Raw genomic sequence first — 12345 nt, 5'->3', positions numbered from 1 at the left:
ACCGCGGGGAAAATTCTGAACGTTTGCTTGAAAAATACAAAAAAAATATCGAAACCATGAGAAAATGTAATAATATTTTTGAATTTTTTTTTTGGGGGGGGGGGGCATTACAGTAGAACCTCGATAATTTGAATTAATTGCAATCCGAAACAATCCGGAACATCGAAAATCCGGAGAATGAAAAAAACAAAACAAAATAAAACATACTCACTGAAAATCACCTTAAAAGGAAACACATAGAATTACAAATAAACAGTAAACATGTCTACTTTGTTATTACAAAGTCTGTAATCTTCTCCTGTGACAGTTCAATTTTTTCCCTATCAAGTAAAACAAATTGATTCAAAAGTTGCATTGCGAAGAAAAGAGAACTCAATCAACGACATAACACGGTCTTGCCCGTGAGAGGGTTAAATAAATAATTATTATGGAATTTTGACGATCGCTCTTTAAATGTAAAGGGAAATCGGTCAAATCGATCGAGCCGGATTATCCGGTGATCCAGACTAACGGGGTCCGTGGCGCCAACTTCAAATTTTTAAGGTTTGTTTTTGAAAAATTTTCGTGTTTTAATAGGTTTTTTTAAAGGTGGGGGAGCCCCCCAGAATATGAGGAACTTTCTTATTTAAGGAGGGGTATCCCCTTACGTAAGTTACTCAGAAACAGACCATGCATCAGCCATCTGGATTTAAAAACATTTTATTCCAATAAAACCAGAAGCAGTGTGGTCTACGGGGGGGAGGGGGGTCGTGATCAGTGGAGAGGTTGGTTCAAACTTAAAATTTTTAGCGCTTGTTTTTGAAAAAAATTTGTACTTATGTTTTTTTGGGGGGAGCCCCCTTCCCCCGTAATTTGAGGGGGGTTCAATCTAAGGGGGGTATCCCCTTAAGTAAGTTACTTTGAAACAGAACAAGCATCGACCATCTGGATAAAAAAATTCAAGCATTTTATTCGAATAAGATCAGAAGTGGTGTGGCCTACAGGGGGGGGGGGGATTAGTGGGGCGGGGTGGCGCAGACTTCAAAATTTTAAGGTTTGATTTTGGAAAATTTTCGCGTTTTTAACCACCCCCCATAATTTGAGTGGAGTGAATTTCTTTTTGAGAGGGGGGCATCCCCTCATATAAGTAACTGCAATAGGGCATCGGCTATCTGGATATGAAAAAAATCAAGCCTTTATTCCAGTACTAGTGGTACCCGCACGGCTTTGCCCGTAATAGAAAATTAAAAGGTCTTTTGGTCCGCCTGTATATTTACAAATAATGTATGGTGAATTTTATCGAAAATTGGCTTATGCCCATGTTATGGTAATCTCGTCCATCTTATGATAATTTTGTTCCTAAAATCGGAATAGAAAAATAACCACATCGAATTCTCGAAAAATCGCTTTGAGGTGCACACCCCCATGATACAAACTAACTTTGCCAAATTTCATGAAAATTGTCCGAACAGTCTAAGCGCTATGCGCGTCACAGAGATTCAGGCATCCAGACATCCTCCAGACAGAGAGACTTTCAGCTTTATTATTAGTAAAGATTATGTGAAAAAGGGCTTAAAATTTTAATAAAAAATTAATAAAATCGAATTTTCGAAAAATCGCTTCGAGGTGCACACCCCCATGCTTCAAACTAGTTGTGTGTCAAATTTCATGAAAATCGGCTGAACGGTCTAGGCGCTATGCGCGTCACAGAGATCCAAACATCCATACAGAGAGACTTTCAGGTTTGTTATTTAAAAAGAAAGGAAAAGGAGAAAGATAAAGAAGTAAAGAAAAGAAAGATAAAGAAAAATAATTTTCAGAACAAATTCTTTCCCATTTTATTAAATTTCTGTGAAAAATGGGCTTAAAATTGGAATAGAAAAAGAACAAAATCGAATTTTCGAAAAATCGCTTCAAGGTGCACACCACTATGCAACAAACTGTGTGCCAAATTTCATGAAAATCGGCCGAACGGTCTAGGCGCTATGCGCGTCACAAAGATCCAGACATCAAGACATCCTCCGGACAGAGAGAATTTCAGCTTTATTATTATTAAAGATTGTGAAAAAGGGCTTAAAATTTTAATAGAAAATTAATAAAATGGAATTTTCGAAAAATCGCTTCGAGGTGCACACCCCCAGGCTTCAAACTAACTTTGTGCCAAATTTCATGAAAATCGGATGAACGGTCTAGGCGCTATGCGCGTCACAGAGATCCAAACATCCATACAGAGAGACTTTCAGGTTTGTTATTTAAAAAGAAAAGAAAATGAGAAAGATAAAGAAGTAAAGAAAAGAAAGATAAAGAAAGATAATTTTCAGAACAAATTCTTTTCCATTTTATTAAATTTCTGTGAAAAATGGGCTTAAAATTGGAATAGAAAAAGAACAAAATCGAATTTTCGAAAAATCGCTTCGAGGTGCACACCCCCATGCTACAAACTAACTTTGTGCCAAATTTCATGAAAATCGGTCGAACGGTCTAGGCGCTATGCGCGTCACAGAGATCCAGACATCCTACAGACATCCTCCCGACAGAGAGACTTTCAGCTTTTTTATTAGTAAAGATAAAGAAGATAAAGATAGGGAAGACCAAAAGCAGTATTGTGTACCAAATGGAGGGGGGGGGGGGGGGGTAGTGTGGGTCATGTCGCAAACTGCGTCACTCCAAAGAGGGTGTTTTTTAAATATTATTGATTTTTTAAGGTCTTAAATCGGTAAGGGGGGCAGCCCCCCAACCCCCAATGTCCCCCCCGTAACACATTAGGAGCTACTTAATATTCATTGGGGGGGGGGGAGGAGAGAAAGGAACCCCTTAAAGAATCCAAACGCAATCTGTAGTTTTAACGGTGTAGATATTTTTCAATCTGATTAGATTTAGTATAAATTTTAATGTGACGAAATTTAATCTGATTACTTTAGTTGACTAAATCAATCTGATTAAATTAGTTTGACTATATTCAATCTGATTAATTTAATCTGAACTAAATTAGTTTTTTTAGTCAACTAACGAGTTAGTTTAAACTAACGTTAATCTTCGTCTGCAATTGAATTAAATTTTTAAAATATTAGTCTGAACTAAATGGGAGTCAGATTACTTTAGTCGATAGAGGATTTAGTTGATTAATGCCCAACACTGTATTCTTTCCCTTCCAGGTCTTGGTGATAATCATGCAGCTTTTTGTTCACATAATGAGTCACCCATTCGGTTCCTTAAAACAGAATAAATCATCGAAGAGAAAAGTCAGACGCTCCGAAAGAGCTGTCGTCGAGCACCTCAATAAACGAAGTGATGATGCCGGAGAAGGGATCCAATATAATAACGAGCATTGGGGAAGTCTAGTGCAGGATTTGGCTAAAGGTTTGAACGATGTCATTCATGAACTATCTTCTGGAGAAAATAAATCTTCCGCCAGTGATGACACTTGTGAAAAATGTGATCATGAGCAACATAAGTAAGTTTTTACGCAAGCTAAACCTGTCCTTCTGTATACAATAGCCAAAATCACTGATCGGGTAACGCTCTGACGTTACCAGCAATGAAACTCGCGATAACATCGATGTACTTATATGTCCGTCAATCTCTACATCAGTACAAAGCCATAGATTATGAATGATTAGTGTGAGGGTAATACTTTATTGTTTGAGCCCCTAAAATTCGGTAATTTCATTCCAAAAAGGTAGTTACCCGAGAACTAAGATTCTATGCCCATTTCTACCTGTAAACTTGGTGACAGCCTTTCCATCTCATTGGTGGTCAGACTGAATGAATAGATTCCGATTCGCATTAAGCAATAACAATGTATCGTGTGAGTGCAAAAGTTCGTGCGGAGTTTGTGAAAGAAAGTCATACAGGGATTAGGCAAGTAAAACTCTTTATTCAATCAATGATATTCAATCTTCTCCCAACGTTCTGGCAGCATACGGACGACCCGATCATAAAAACTGCGTGGTTTAGATTCGAAGAACGAAGACACGACGTTTTGTAAGGCATTCAAAGAGTCAAGTTTTTTTCCATTTAAATGATTTTGCAATGACCGGAATAAGTGATAATCCGATGGTGTGATATCAGGAGAATACGGTGGATGAGCTAGGACATCCCATTTCAGGCGGTTCAGTTTGCGTAGCCTCTGTCTTGAAACGTGTGGTGTAGCGTTATCTTGATGAAAGACGCCTTTGCGATTTGACAAACTCGGACGTTTCTGTTTGATTTCCCGGTTCAGATTAGTTAATTGACGACAGTACTTGTCCGAATTAATCGTTTGGCCGGCGGGGAGAAACTCAAAATAAATTATACCCTTGCAATCCCACCAAACACAGAGCATCACCTTCATCGGGTATAAACTGGCCTTTGCCATTGCGTCACCATGTTCACCTGCCTGTTTCCATGTGCGTTTGCGCTGAACGTTGTTGTACAGGACCCGTTTTTCATCGCCCGTCACTAATCGATCCAAAAACGGCTCGTTTTTGAGCCGCTCGAGTAAAGATACGGCAGCCAGAAATTCGCTGGATTTTGTTGCTCTCGGTCAACAAATGGGGCACCCATATATCGAGCTTTAAATCAAATCCGATTTTTTTTTAAACGCCGAAAAGCGGTTGATCGGTCAACGTTAAGTGCTGTAGCAACTTCCTCTGTTGAAATTCGCGGAGTATTCTAAACTAAAGAACGCAAAACGTCGTCATCAATGTCGGAAGGTCGACCTGAGCGTGGCTCGTCTTCCAGCTTAAATCTCCGCAACGAAATTTTGCTAACCATTTTTCCACAGTTCGTTTAGCTGGTGCTTGATCTTGATAAACGTCTTGAATGTTTTTTTACGGCTACTGCAACGTTTATTCCAGGGTTGGCAAAAACCCGGGTTTTTTTTAAAAAAGCCCATGGACCCAGGGTTTTTTGGGTTTTTTTAAATAAAACCCAAAAAAACCCAACTAAAGCTGGGTTTTTTAAAAGAAATGTGGGTTTTTTTGTCTTTTTTTAGGTGAAAGGTGGGGTACTCGTAGCATATTGTAGCATAAGTATATGGACAAAGCACAAAAATTGTCTTGATAAAAAAAGCTGGAAAATTCAGCGTTTTCTGAAGAAGGGTATAAAAGACGACAAAATTCAAGAATGGTGAAGTTTCAGATTTTTTTAGTTTCCATGATTACCAACAGTTAAGGCAAAGTTACTTCTTGAGTGATAAACTCTATTGTTTATTTGTTCGTTTTTTATTGCGACATTTTTTTTTTTTTTGTATTTTACTTCATTGTATTTCATTTTGTTATATGCAAAACTACTGTAGAACCTCAAGTAGTTTAAATCCCTTTTTACTGAATTCCAGCTAAATTAAGACATTTCTTTGAATTTTAAGTTGCCTGTTTTTCTATTTCTGTGTACAGAGTAAGAAATATTAAACTTTTTCGTAAGATAATGAAAATACTGTACATACTATTCCGTTTTCTGTCCGACCATTTGTAAAACCTGTTAATTTCTAAAAAATATAATTTGTTTATTCTAGTTTTGTGATGTGTTGGTTTGCAGAAAATAATTCACATGAGAGCCTTTTAGCTAAAGTAGTATTCTTTGTACAATCTGCAAATACCGAGAAAATCTGACGTGACAGGACTTAGTCAAGATAATTTGAGTTCCTTATTGACCAGTTGAAGGAAAAAGTTTAATATATTTATTTAAAATCTTTGAAGCATTTTTTAATGCCCTTAAGAGTTAAGAAATACTATTAAAGTTCAAAATTCATTTTTTATGTCCATTGCCTATTGTGAAGAAGAAATAAAAAAGAAATTTAAATTGTAAAAGTATTTAAATTAATTATTTTTTTAAAAAAAGTTCTCAGAAAATTTTAAAAAACCCAAAAGTGGGCTAAATAATGGGTTTTTTTAAATGGGTTTTTTCAAAAAAACCCATTGGGTCCAACCCAATTGGGTCCAATCCGGCCAACCCTGGTTTATTCCCTTCCGAAACTCGTAAAGCATAACATGCCGTAAATGCAATTTATCAACACTCATTTTAAAAGTAATCTTTCTCGAAGCAGTTTGTATCTGCACAAATTATTTTGATTGAAATGAAAGCTGCACACGTCACCTTTCCAACGATCTGACTCACGCAGATAGTGGTATTGTATTAATGACAACACGTTCGCCCGTTCTAACGCCATCTATTGCAACTCCGCACGAACTTTTGCACTCATCCAATATTTTTTGTTTCAGTCCTCTATATTGATTGACCAGTCTTCGAGTCCCTTCGTATGCAATAAATAAACTTTTTTTACGCTTTTTTAAAAAGTAGCGAAAATGTAACTTACATTAGTCTGGCTTTGAGGTACAGATATTTATCACAAAGCGTTAAACTTGGAGGTCAATCTGTCTGCAAAAATGGCAGTTTGCCCCCGTCATACCATGACGGGTTATTTTCTAGTAATTATTAACAAGAATTTCATTTGATGTTGTTTAATGGTGTTGGTGAGAAGTATTTGAATGAACATTCTAAGTGCAATTGCATCGCAGAAAATACTACTTACAAATAATAATAATAATACGTGTTGCATACTTTATACGGAATAATGTAAGTTAGTTCCTTTATAGTGTTTTTTTTTTAAGTTGAAATCCTCCCTCCCCCTTTTGTTTTCTTTGTTTCTGCATTTCTGAATCGGAGCAGGTTTGAGCCCAAGGAAGTTGAAAAGAGAAGGGGTTGCTAAAGAATCCCTTTCGGGGGCGCCTCTGAATCATATCTCAAAGATATATGTATGGGCGCCCCGATGAGAGGTCACTGTGACCTCCCAAAAATATCCTTATTATCTTATTCGGCATGTTTTGTCTGACGATTCGGCAAAATTTAGAGTTCTATTCGGCAAAATTTGGAACTCCATTCGGAAAATTGGGAGTTTCCGCTCTCCCAAAAATTAAGGTTCTGAAAGCCACTGGATACACGTTATCTCAGTACTTATTGACAGCTGACATTTTAAGTAAAATAAGCCTTTCTTCTTCGAAATTGTTTTAACAGAGATCACCTGATGTACTACGTGAAACCTGCATATCCTTGTGACGAATGGGAGCCGAAAACACGCACTTGTTATTTGGACAGGAATATTGGCGACACCGTGACCTTCTTCCTGTCTGTAGGCCTGTTGGCTGGACTTTCTCCTCATGTGCTGTGGAAACAGGAGTTCCACGTCAAGGATTCCGGAAAAAGGAAAGAAGTAGTCATTGATCCAGGTACATTTTTGACAATTTTATTGAACGTGATACAGTAGGGTCTTGAAAACTCGGCCTTATGTAGACTGAATAGGAGCTGAGTTTGGGAAAATGCGAGCAACAGGTTTTTTGAGAGGTGTTTTCCCGTCCGGTTAGACTGTGACTGCATTATTTGGATTCGGTCGGCTTTCGAATGCCGAGTTTTCGGGACTTTACGGTTTTATTGAAATCTTCAAAAATGTTCTTGACAGATTTAATTTTTCACAATCAAAGATTATTTACTGGAAACAACTATGTCTTTCTCTACGGCTATAAAGGATCGTAAGCAAATGATGTCGCGCTTTTAGGGGAAGGGAGGGTCATGAAATTGTGACAGTTTTGTGAAAAGGGCAGGGGGAAAAAAAGTGTAACATCAATCACACACTTTTGTACAATAATACGTTATCAAAAAATAGTGTGAGATGTGACAAAGAGAATGGATGGGGAATGTGAAGTGTGAAACTTTGTAACAAGGGAATATAGGGACAAATAAGCTGAAAAAAAGTGTGACACCATTTATGGATTGGACATTGGACAGTCCGAACACCTATAAAACGTTTCTATGATTGGATAACTGAAATTTTATAACGTAACTTAGTTTTTCACAAGCAGCAATAAGGCATGTAAAAATATGTCCCATGGTTGCAAAGTAGAAATTTGCAGAATTCGTCCAGCTCATGTTTTAACAGTTACTATATTTTTTTTAGCGATTTTCTTTTTGTGAAATGTAATTTTATTTGTAAAAGCGGGATTTCTCAGTATAATCTTTAGTAGTCACTACTGAAGCAAAACATCGTAAAACCAGCAACGGCAGTTACAGTGAGACAAAAAAGAAAACAATGTATTGCTCAATCCATTTGCTCGGCTGTGACATTTTCATGCATTCATTTGTACTCCAGGAATTTTGAACTTTGGCTTTCAATTTCAGCATATTAAAATGCCCAGAATTATTACGTTTTTCAATTTTAAGTTTCAATTTAAAAAAATTATTTCTGTGTCACTGGTGTGACTGTACGGTCTCACCCGCAACACGTGCACACGCCTTTTGCTCACTCATTCATTTTCTTGTATTTGCAGACGATCATTTTCTTGCTTGCGAGCACGTTCGTTTTCACTTTTCATGTGCTATGTAACACTATCTCAAAGAAATTAAAAAAAAGAGAGAAAATGATAGAAAACTATAGTATGTTGTGGCCATAACGAAACTTTCTTCTATATTTTTCTTTTTTTTTCTGATCCCTCCCCATGCTTGACGAGGAAGCAATATTCCCAACAAAAACGAAATTACACATGCAAAAACTTGACCACCATAGTCCGGTCAATTTAGACAATGGAAATAACAAAAATTCCGGGAAAGCTAAATTTTTGTAGAGACCTTGGGTTTAGCATTACAAATAAAGTGCCGAAAGTCCCCATCGATCCCATGTGCGCTAAAAAAGTTATTCGGGGTCAAAGGACAAAATTTTAGGTTTTTTGGATTTTTCTCAAAAACGGTAGGTTTCATCGAAAAGTACCGCAGACCAAAGTTATAGATCTCAAAATTCTCTATAAAAATGGTCCTTATGATTTCTTCTCCAAGACCAAACCTTCCCAGATATTGCGTACTCTCAAAAGACAGCCAGTCATTTACAGAATTCCCTCTACTCGCATGTCCTTGAATAACATCTGGCTATTCTAGTCCGTGTGGCATCGTTCACATACCCAGGGGTGCCCAACCCACTAAGAGCAAAGGCGCATCCCCCTCATTTTCGCGGAAATCCCCCCAAAGGCATGCCTCCCCCCCAAATAAAAAATACCCCTCAAAACAATCCCCCTAAAAATTTCGATGGCACAGTCTGGGCCATGACCCCTCCTGGGGGGGGAGGACACCCCTGACGTACCTGCTTCTTTTAGAGTTAAACGTGCAGTTCGAGTGAATAAACGTATTTATCACAAGCGTCTACTGTTGTTTGTGCTGATCAATATTTAAGAAAAAATGTCACAATTTCGCCTTATTTGCAATAAACTTTTGACTGAAGGTGAAACTGTTGTGCTGGGCAGTTGTGGAATGCCAACTTTAATCGATGCAAGTCTCGGGAGAAGTTATAAGAATGCTGATTATTTAAGAAGTCAAGTCCGTTACAATTCGCGTGAATTGCAGAAAATCATACACCCGGAAAAATTCAATCTCTGCAGCAACGTGAGGATAAAGAGGCTAGTACTTCAAAAGTAAGTCCTCCTCGTACTGTAGCGCGATTAAGTGAATTTGAATCCAGCTTTTGTTTTTAAAAACACTGCTTATTTTGTGGCTGTAAAGCGGATGAGGAGGCTGAGAAGAAGAAAACGCAGAATAATGAAAGAAAAATTCATAAAGCAGCGACTAAATCATACTCAAAATTAAAACGTGCAAGAGCAGCTTTTGACACAACTCAGAACCATCTTTAGCTAATTTTAAAAGGGATTCTTTGAATGTAAGTGTGGAAACTTTATAAATTTTTCTACGATAATTCTGCGTTTTGTTCTTCTCAGCCTCTTCATCCGCTTCCTCGCCACAAAATAAGCAGTGCTTTTTACAACAAAAGCTGGATTCAGATTCACTTAATCCCGCTCTTGTTCGAGGTGGACTTACTTTTGAAGTACTGGCCATGCTCATTAGGTTGGATTGAAAAAAATCAAAATCTGATAAACGCTAAGTAATAGCCCGGAAAAGTTGCTTTTTGTAGAGATATTTGGTTCAACAAAAGGATTTCGACCGCAAAACATATTTTGAGGTGTCGCTCGCGCCTTGAAGTTGACCATAAATGCATAAAAACTGGAAAAAGTTAAAATAATTTCATCAAATATCAAAATTTGAGAAATTTGATGTTATCACTCTTAAGAGTAGGCTTTTTGTGTAGATTACACATTGCATAAGATCATTTTAGTAATAAACTGTATTTTAAAGTTCCACACATGCGTTGAGTCTTGAATTTGACCAATATAGTCAGAATTGAATAACATCGTGTTGCTCCGTACGTAGAGAAAAAAATATTAGAAGTTATGATTTGTAAAAGTTTGCTTTCATATTAACTAATTCTTACATAGATAGGAAAAAAAAGTAATAAAAGCATTTCTTATCTAGTAAAAAAATGTTTAATTCTCCACTTAGCAGATAACTTTGGCTCAAAATGTCAAATTTACCTATGATAGAGAACAAAGGTTAAGTATAAAAATTTTAAAATAATGTGGCTTGCAACAGCCCACATCAGTCACCCTTTGAAACAAAAGACGTTGCTAAAGAAATTTTAATGAGTTTTGAGCCCTCAAATTGTAACCACATTGATTACCATAAAACATAATTTTGGCATGCGAGTTGAACTATTTTACTTCTCATAATTTTCCGTCTTGATTGAAATTGTGGCTTGATGGTATTGTGGCTTAATATTTCTAGATTCTAATCTGACTCGAATAAATCCATCCCTTTTGGTTAGGCAGCAAACTGTACCTGACATTTATTTTTCTTTTTTTACCTATCGTCTCACTGCATTAGTATGACATGTGAGGTTTTGAGTACCTGACACTTCTTTTTCTTATTTTACCTATCGTCTCGCTGCTTTAGTATGACGTGAAGTTTTGAAAACCATACTACTCAGTAGGCACGCCACCACGCAATTTCTTTCAAAGTTTTATCGGAAGTTCCCTTTTTGAAAGAGGAAGCTGCCGAGTTTTACCAGTTCTGCTTATCGATGAGCTCATAGCAGTCTCTGCTTCAAAATTGAAATCTGGAATTATACATCTTCATTGTCCATCTTCGAACTGATCGTCGTAATCCGTTTTGAAATAAGTTCTCTGATGATAGTCATCCGCAATGCGTAGTGTTATATTTTTTAGATTCTCAAAGTAACCAGTTTGCAGAACAAGAGCTGATGATCCAAACATAGAACGATGGCAAGTTAAAAAAATTCGATTGTATAGCGAAAATTTACAATTTCAGATTTCAACTTGAGTTCTTTGATAAGCAGAAGTGGGAAAACTCGGATCATCTTCTTAAAAAAGGAATATCAGATAAAGCTTTAAAAGAAATGGTGCTTGAGGGCGTAACTACTGAATTATATGATTTCCAATACCTCACGTTACATTAAAGCAGTGAGACAATGCGTAAAATTAGACAAAAAAGCGTCAAACACAGTTTGTTGTCTAACCAAGAGAGATGGATTTCTTAGAGTCAGATTAGAATCCAGAAATCTTACTCACAATGTATCACTAAGGCCAAACATTGTCAGAAGTCAAGATAATAATGCAACTCGCCAGCCAAACTATGTTTTATTGTATGAAATGTGGTTACAGTTTGAGAGCTCAAAAAACATTTGAAAGGGGGTTGTTTTGAGGGGTAGTTTTCTTAGTTTTTGGAGGGGGACTCTTGCTTCTTAGGGGAGGGGGGCTCCGCGATATTGAGGGGTGCGCCCATGCCCTTAGTACGTCCGGCCCCTTTGGGTATGTGAACGATGCCACACGGACTAGAATATCCAGATGTTATTCAAGGCCATGCAAGTAGAGGGGATTCTGTAAATGACTGGCTGTCTTTTTAGAGTACGCAATATCTGGGAAGGTTTGGTCTTGGAGAAAAAAATCATAAGGACCATTTTTATAGAGAATTTTGAGATCTATAACTTTGGTCTGCGGTACTTTTCGATTAAACTTACCGTTTTTGAGAAAAATCCAAAAAACCTAAAATTTTTAACTTTGACCCCGAATAACTTTTTTAGCGCACATGGGATCGATGGGGACTTTTAGCACCTTATTTGTAATAGTGAGCCCAAGGTCCCTACAAAAATTTGGCTTTCCCGGAATTTTTGTTATTTGATCACTATTTTTATGTCTAAATTGACCGGGCTAACCATCCCAATGTCTGAATTATTGCAAAAGCAAAGCAAAGAGCGAAAATTGAAAGTTATTTTAAAAGCCTTGCTTTAATTAATTACAAATATTTTATTTGTTAACAAACATAAGATGGCAACAGTTAAAAATTTTAAATCATTGAGATAATATTTCCGATCATTTCCATACAATTAAAATCACGAGAAATACGCAGACGACAATTTATTACGATTTATCTTTCTTATTCGGAACTCCAGCGCTCGAATACGCTACCTTGCGGTGATTTATAAAACTGCGTCTGCACCTA

The sequence above is a fragment of the Uloborus diversus genome, chromosome 4, assembly GCF_026930045.1.
Source record: "Uloborus diversus isolate 005 chromosome 4, Udiv.v.3.1, whole genome shotgun sequence".
Taxonomy (NCBI): Eukaryota; Metazoa; Arthropoda; class Arachnida; order Araneae; family Uloboridae; genus Uloborus; species Uloborus diversus.
Note: the sequence above shows the minus strand (reverse complement) of the source record.